Raw genomic sequence first — 9493 nt, forward strand, 5'->3', positions numbered from 1 at the left:
CACAACAGTTACCACCTAGGAACATGTTATAACACACAACAGTTACCACCTAGGAACACATAATGACACACAGCAGTTTCCACCTAGGAACATGTAATGACACACTACATTTACCACCTAGGAACATGTAATAACACAAAACAGTTACCACCTAGGAACATGTAATAACACACAACAGTTACCACCGAGGAACATGTAATAACACATTACAGTTACCACCGAGGAACATGTAATAACACACAACATTTACCACCTAGGAACATGTAATGACACAACAGTTACCACCTATGAGCATGTTATGACACACAACAGTTACCACATATGAACATGTTATAACACACAACAGTTACCACCTAGGAACATGTAATGACACATTACAGTTACCACATATGATCATGTTATAACACACAACAGTTACCACCTAGGAACATGTAATAACACACAACAATTAACACCTAGGAACATGTAATGACACAACACAGTTACCACCTAGGAACATGTAATGACACATTACAGTTACCACCTAGGAACATGTTATAACACAACAGTTACCACATATGAACATGTAATAACACACAACAGTTACCACTTAGGAACATGTAACGTTGATTTGCAGGATTGTAATATGTTTGTTGATATTCTCGGACTTTCATTGGATTTCGTGTTTTGCAGGGTCTTGCTCTGACATAGGAGAACGATGCAGTGATCAAGAAATAGCCCATTTGGTTTGCCAGTTTCAACCACAACTTTGCAGGAAAACCTGTGGAATGTGTAAGTCGAGTCAGATACCAGCACTACAGTACACTGTTCGATAAATAATGAATAGAATTGTCCTCGGATTCATTTGCGTTCACTTTTCACTGTCATTTAATGTTTTTAGCTGTTGTAGCGCTAAAATTTATACTTAATTTATTTCAATTCATTTACTTAACAGAACTGTTTTATTTTCAATATCTATTGTGCATTATTACTCTTCACTGAATAGGCGGAAACAGCTACCGGTCTACCACTACTATGCCTGTGGTATCGCACGCATGCGCAGATCCAATACCGGAGTGTCAATGTAGTTACCTGGACCGAGAGTTATCCATATGCTCTGATGCTGATCCTGATATGAAGATGTTCTGTTGTTATTACTGCAACAAAAAAGAAAACAGATATACGTGTCCTGATGCTCAGTGTCGAAAGGTGGAACAACACGAGTTTCACGTGTAACTAAATACGTCCTTGTTCCATATTGATAGAAAACAGTTTCTTATGTTTTTACAATGGTATGTCAGCATCTTGATGTGATTCAAAACCAGACTTGTTCAGTGAAATCGTCTCTATAAAGTCATTTTTTTATATGGAAAGTAGCATAAATTTAAGATTGAAAGCTAATTGAATAAATGGAAGAAATGAAATGTTAAATCTGAAACTGATTATGCTATTCAATTGAAAGCCATACAATCTAGCATTTAATCGATAAGCGATAAATCTGCTGCGTTTGGTAAAATCTCACCGAAAATACAAATAGTGCAAAAGAATTGCATACAGTTTGACTCGGGTTGACCATCTCAGTGTCTGAAATACTATGATAATAACACAACAGGTCTTAATAACAACATCATATGTCTTAATAACAACACTATATGTCTTAATAACAACACTACTTGTCATCATCATCATCATCATCATCATCATCATATCATCATCATCATTTCCATCATCATCATCATAATCACTATCTCATCATCATCATCATGATCATCATGGTCATCACCAATCAAATGCTCTGATCATCATAGTAATCCTCATCATGGCCATGATTATCATCATCACATGTATTATGAGTGCCTACAGCAGCACACCTCACAAGATATGTTGCTTTCTGTGCTATTCGTATCAATATCAATTGAATTAATAACACCATAATTTCAACTCATCATCCCCAATCTGTACAAAAAATGTAATCTTTTGCATTTAGCTCAGCACATCACCAGCACCCTCACTTTTACCATTATTGATATCTTGCTAATATAACAGTCCTCAACACTGCCACTAAACCACACTGTATCATCAATCATGTTCATAATGAGGAAGATCTCCTGTTACATGTAAACAAAGTTTACGACAAACACGCAACATCATGTTATAATTGTATACATACATAACTACATGTACACTTTGTTACAGAACCAAAGCATACACTGCACTTTATTTAAAAAGCATCAACAGATATACCCACTTGCTTAAGCTTTCACTCACACACACTCACATACACTCTACAAAAAGATAAAATCCCTGTATTTGCTATATCTCATGTATATAATATTGTTGAAAAGAAAGGAAAGAGAAAGAAGAAAGAAGAAATTGAACAAGAAAAGGAAATATAGGCATAGATATATAGAAATATTATATCAATGAATTCTAGGGATAGATACCAGAGACAGGGATGTTGACTTATATTCATATAGAACTTTAAAAAAAAAAAAAACTTTTCAAAATCAGCAAAATATATTGCTAGAGCACTGTACTAATTTAAAAATACATATATTTGAAATATTCAATACATGTGTGTGTAAGTTTGTGTATATAATTGTCAGTACACTTTTATTTGAAATTAGTCCACAACCTCTATCAGCCTCATCCATTTTCCCACTATGCAGTCAATCTCTGCAGATAATATTCACCTTTAGCAGTTGGAATATAACGTTGCACACAGTAATGGTCCTTGATTTTAAAAATAAGAGTGTTGTTATTCAACATTTTATTGTTGCATCTAGAGCTGTAAATGTATTGCTTAATTATTAAAAGTATTTCGTTATCGCTCTTATTAAACCGTTCTGGTTGTGTAAACAATCCTAATATGAATGTGAGTTTATTGTATTGAAAAGGAATTAGCAATACATCTAAAAGAGATTCAAAATTTTGCAAAAATACTTAACTTCATGGCATTCCCATAATAAATGCACCATAGTTTCTTCGACCTGATTACAGAAAGTTCATAGAGGATTATCTGAGATACCCACTTTAAATAAAAAAAAAGAATTTGTTGTCAGCATATGATGTGAAATTCGAAACTGAAGCCATTGTAGCTTTGTATTAGAAGTAACTCTAAAAGGGATTTGATGTATTCGTTTCCAGTGCTGGTCATTGATGTCAAGTTCACTATTCCATTTAACCTGTCCAGTTGGAACTATTTTTCTATTTACCAGTGTAATGAAAAAACGTTTTGAACCTATTTAGCAGAAAAAATAAAACTCTCCAAATTTACTGGAACATATGGAAAAGAAACTTTAACAAAAGGCATGTCATTACCTGCTAAAAACTGTCTTACTGCAGCCATAACACATTCGAAAGTTGTTAATTTGAAATAAATCTATAAACTCATGAAAATTGAAAAAAGAGTTATCATTCTTGAATAAATCACTGATTATAACTATACCATTGGTGTACCATTCTCTATAAAACACTGACCTTCTACCAACACTTATTTGTCTATTAAACCATATTGGAGTTTTTGTGACCTCTTTTCCTTGTCCAAATGGGTTTTCCTTCTCAACCTTTCTAAGTCTTTCCCATGTCTTCAGGATATCTTTACAGAACTGGTTCTAGCATCTATCATAACAAATTTGTAAATAGTCATCCCCAACATTAACAAGGAGGTTAATATCTCCAATAGACTTGATAATGTACTGCCATTTACCTTCACTAAGGAAAAGTCTCTTGACCCAACTCAGTTTCAGAGAGTTAGTAAAAGCCTCCACATTAACCATTTTCAATCCACAATCCACATAGGTTGTATAATAACAACCCTCTTTACTTTGTCAGTTTTACTGTTCCACATATACTAGAATAGGATAGAATTCAGAGCTGATATAAAATTAGCATCAGGGTTAGGTAGAGCAATAAAAAGATGGTTGAATTGAGGAAGCATAAGTGATTAAATAATATGAATTTTCCCAATAGGTGTTAATGACCTTCTACTCTATATTCTAACTAGGGATTTCAGTTAAATGAGTTTTATGTCATAATTAAGCTTCGGTATCTGAAGTAAATTCAAGCTGAACTCTATTCCCAATAAGGTAAATTTTCCTTTCCCCAATCTAGGTTACAAATCTTAATAACAACACTACATATCTTAAAAACAACACTACATGTCTTAATAACAACACTACATGTCTTAATAACAACACAGCATGTCTTAAAATCAACACTATAGGTCTTGATAACAACACTACAGATCTTAATAACAACACTACATGTCTTAATAACAACACTACATGTCTTAATAACAACACAATGAGTCTTAATAACAACAACACATGTCTTAATAACAACAATACATGTCTTTATAACAACAATACAAGTCTTAATAACAACACTATATGTCTTAATAACAACACTACATGTCTTAATAACAACAATGCATGGCTTAATAACAACACGACAGGTCTTAATAACAACACTACAGGTCTTAATAACAACACTACATGTTTTAATAACAACACTTCATGTCTTAATAACAAAAATACATGTCTTAATAACAACACTAAAGTTCTTAATAACAACACCACATGTCTTAATAACAACACTACATGTCTTAATACCAACATATGGGTCTTAATAACAACACTACAGGTCTTAATAACAACACTACATGTCTTAATAACAACACTACATATCTTAATAACAACACTACATGTCTGAATAACAACACTACATGTCTTAATAACAAAACTACAGGTCTTAATAACAACAATATGGGTCTTAATAACAACACTACATGTCTTAATAACAACAATATGGGTCTTAATAACAACAATACAGGTCTGAATAACAACACTACATGTCTTAATACCAACATATGGGTCTTAATAACAACACTACATGTCTTAATTACAACACTACAAGTCTTAATAACGACACTATAGGTCTTAATAACAACACTACAAGTCTTAATAACAACAGTTCAGGTCTTAATAACAACAGTTGAGGTCTTAAAAACAATGATGGATGTGTAAGAATATGATGGATGTGTAAGACAATAATGGATGGGTAAGACAATGATGAATGTGTAAGACTATGATGGATGTGTAAGACTATGATGGATGTGTAAGACTTTGATGAATATGTAAGACTATGATGAATGTGTATGACTATGATGGATGTGTAAGACAATAATGGATGAGTATGTCTCTGATGGATGTGTAAGACTATGATGAATGTGTAAGACAATGATGGATGTGTAAGACTATGATGGATGTGTGAGACTTTGATGAATATGTAAGACTATGATGAATGTGTATGACTATGATGGATGTGTAAGACGATAATGGATGTGTAAGACAATGATGGATGTGTAAGGCAAGACAATGATGGATGTGTAAGACAATGATGGATGTGTAAGACAATGATGAATGTGTATGACTATGATGGATGTGTAAGACAATAATGGATGTGTATGTCTCTGATGGATGTGTAAGACAATGATGAATGTGTAAGACAATGATTGATGTGTAAGACAATGATGGATGTGTAAGACAAGACAATGATGGATGTGTAAGACAATGATGGATGTGTAAGACTATGATGGATGTGTAAGACAATGATGAATGTGTAAGACTATGATGGATGTGTAAGACTATGATGGATGTGTAAGACAATGATGAATGTGTAAGACTATGATGGATTTGTAAGACAATGATGGATGTGTAAGACAATGATGGATGTGTAAGACTATGATGAATGTGTAAGACAATGATGAATGTGTAAGACTATGATGGATTTGTAAGACAATGATGGATGTGTAAGATTATGATGAATGTGTAAGAATATGATGGATATGTTAGAATATGATGGATGTGTAGGAGAATGATGGATGTGTAAGACTATAATGGATGTGTTAGACTATGATGGATATGTTAGACTATGATGAATGTGTAAGACAATGATGGATGTGTAAGACTATGATGGATATGTTAGACTATGATGGATGTGTAAGACTATGATGAATGTGTAAGACTATGATGGATGTGTAAGACTATGATGGATGTGTTAGACTATGATGAATGTGTAAGACTATGATGAATGTGTAAGACTATGATGGATGTGTAAGACTATGATGGATGTGTTAGACTATGATGAATGTGTAAGACTATGATGAATGTGTAAGACTATGATGGATGTGTAAGACTATGATGGATGTGTTAGACTATGATGAATGTGTAAGACTATGATGAATGTGTAAGACTATGATGGATGTGTAAGACTATGATGGATGTGTTAGACTATGATGAATGTGTAAGACTATGATGAATGTGTAAGATTATGATGGATGTGTAAGACTATGATGGATGTGTTAGACTATGATGGATGTGTAAGACTATGATGAATGTGTAAGACTATGATGAATGTGTAAGACTATGATGGATGTGTAAGACTATGATGGATGTGTTAGACTATGATGAATGTGTAAGACTATGATGAATGTGTAAGACTATGATGGATGTGTAAGACTATGATGGATGTGTTAGACTATGATGAATGTGTAAGACTATGATGGATGTGTAAGACTATGATGAATGTGTAAGACTATGATGGATGTGTAAGACTATGATGAATGTGTAAGACTATGATGGATGTGTAAGACTATGATGGATGTGTAAGACTATGATGAATGTGTAAGACTATGATGAATGTGTAAGACTATGATGGATGTGTAAGACTATGATGGATGTGTTAGACTATGATGAATGTGTAAGACTATGATGGATGTGTAAGACTATGATGGATTTGTAAGACAATGATGGATGTGTAAGATTATGATGAATGTGTAAGAATATGATGGATATGTTAGAATATGATGGATGTGTAGGAGAATGATGGATGTGTAAGACTATAATGGATGTGTTAGACTATGATGGATATGTTAGACTATGATGAATGTGTAAGACAATGATGGATGTGTAAGACTATGATGGATATGTTAGACTATGATGGATGTGTAAGACTATGATGAATGTGTAAGACTATGATGGATGTGTAAGACTATGATGGATGTGTTAGACTATGATGAATGTGTAAGACTATGATGAATGTGTAAGACTATGATGGATGTGTAAGACTATGATGGATGTGTTAGACTATGATGAATGTGTAAGACTATGATGAATGTGTAAGACTATGATGGATGTGTAAGACTATGATGGATGTGTTAGACTATGATGAATGTGTAAGACTATGATGAATGTGTAAGATTATGATAGATGTGTAAGACTATGATGGATGTGTTAGACTATGATGAATGTGTAAGACTATGATGAATGTGTAAGACAATGATGAATGTGTAAGACTATGATTGATGTGTAAGACAATGATGGATGTGTAAGACAATGATGGATGTGTAAGACAATGATGGTTGTGTAAGACTATGATGGTTGTGTAAGACAATGATGGATGTTTAAGACAATGATGGATGTGTAAGACAATGATGGATGTGTAGGATTATGATGGATGTGTTAGACTATGATGGATGTGTAAGACTATGATGGATGTGTAAGACTATGATGGATGTGTTAGACTATGATGAATGTGTAAGACTATGATGGATGTGTAAGACTATGATGGATGTGTTAGACTATGATGAATGTGTAAGACTATGATGGATGTGTAAGACTATGATGGATGTGTTAGACTATGATGAATGTGTAAGACTATGATGGATGTGTAAGACTATGATGGATGTGTTAGACTATGATGAATGTGTAAGACTATGATGGATGTGTAAGACTATGATGGATGTGTTAGACTATGATGAATGTGTAAGACTATGATGGATGTGTAAGACTATGATGGATGTGTTAGACTATGATGAATGTGTAAGACTATGATGAATGTGTAAGATTATGATAGATGTGTAAGACTATGATGGATGTGTTAGACTATGATGAATGTGTAAGACTATGATGAATGTGTAAGACAATGATGAATGTGTAAGACTATGATTGATGTGTAAGACAATGATGGATGTGTAAGACAATGATGGATGTGTAAGACAATGATGGTTGTGTAAGACTATGATGGTTGTGTAAGACAATGATGGATGTTTAAGACAATGATGGATGTGTAAGACAATGATGGATGTGTAGGATTATGATGGATGTGTAAGACTATGATGTATGTGTAAGACTATGATGGATGTGTAAGACAATGATGGATGCGTAAGACAATGATGGATGTGTTAGACTATGATACGTGTGTAGGATTATGATGGATGTTTAAGACAATGATCGATGTGTAAGACAATGATGAATGTGTATGACAATGATGGGTGTGTAAGACAATGATCGATGTGTAAAACAATGATGAATGTGTAGGACTATGATGGATGTGTAAGACTATGATGGATGTGTAAGACAATGATGGATGTGTAAGACAATCATCGATGTGTAAGACCATGATGAATGTGTAAGACTATGATGAATGTGTAAGACAATGATGAATGTGTAAGACAATGATGGATGTGTAAGACTATGATGGATGTGTAAGACTATGATGGATGTGTAAAACTATGATGGATGTTTAAGACTATGATGAATGTGTCGATCTCCTCTACAAATCTAAATTTCTGGATATTTTGAATATGAAATTTGTTTATGACGGGATTCTGTTTAATATTTAAGACACAACCAACATAAATCATGAAGTATAATGTTGTTTTCTTGTAATGATGCAATTTTGTTTTGTTTTAGGATAGAGCATCTGCATCAAAGTATCACGTGTCATGGCGATGTCCAATGAGAGCGGTCTGTACATCACGTATTTGTTATATAAAGTTAATGTTTCAAACACGTGTGTTTGTCGTTTCTTTGAGTTTATAACACAATGCAACACGCAACATATCCAACTATTTCTAATTTCTATATTAGAGAATCAAAGTTAGTGTTGTTGTGTGAAATCATTGCTGAAGTCCATAATCACAAGAGGCGTAAGAGAAAAACAAATAGCGATTACTTAGGAATTTAAACCAAAATTAGCATTCATATTTGAAAACCATGCCAACTAAAATCTGATCGCAATGCTAACTCTTTTCCGGTAACATGTACGAACAATTGAAGTCATGGTAACGTCGAAATACTATGCTTCCAAAATCCTTCGTCACGGAAGTAGCTAGTATAGAGTTACCGCGGTCCTATTTTTACAGTGCTGTTTAGCTTTGCTACAGATTCTCAAAAATATCTCTTAATTTGATTTTTTTTTTCTGTGGTTATGTAAATTCATGACATTAAAAATTATAGAAACTGAAGCTTCTTTCAACTTTTCAGTCTTTTGTTCTCTCCACCCAAACCGGAACTATATATTAACTACCAAACCAGACGGAAATCCGGATATGTTTGGGCTATTGTGATTCTCTTTTTACACGATTTAGAGGGATCAGACAAAGTATATCATGTCGGAAAATAAAATTGGAATTTAATCACCAATATACTTAACTTTTATAATAACAGAT

General features: G+C 33.4%; 1 long non-coding RNA gene across 1 annotated transcript; it reads left to right on the top strand.

Annotated features, from left to right (window-relative positions):
• Positions 1 to 677: 677 nt before the first annotated feature.
• Positions 678 to 8823, top strand: LOC110457049. The gene is made up of 3 exons (XR_002463654.1): positions 678 to 771; positions 986 to 1211; positions 8736 to 8823. It is a non-coding gene; the product is annotated as an uncharacterized LOC110457049 (long non-coding RNA).
• Positions 8824 to 9493: the final 670 nt, after the last annotated feature.

Source organism: Mizuhopecten yessoensis, unplaced genomic scaffold (assembly GCF_002113885.1).
Source record: "Mizuhopecten yessoensis strain PY_sf001 unplaced genomic scaffold, ASM211388v2 scaffold9001, whole genome shotgun sequence".
In the NCBI taxonomy this organism is placed as follows: Eukaryota; Metazoa; Mollusca; class Bivalvia; order Pectinida; family Pectinidae; genus Mizuhopecten; species Mizuhopecten yessoensis.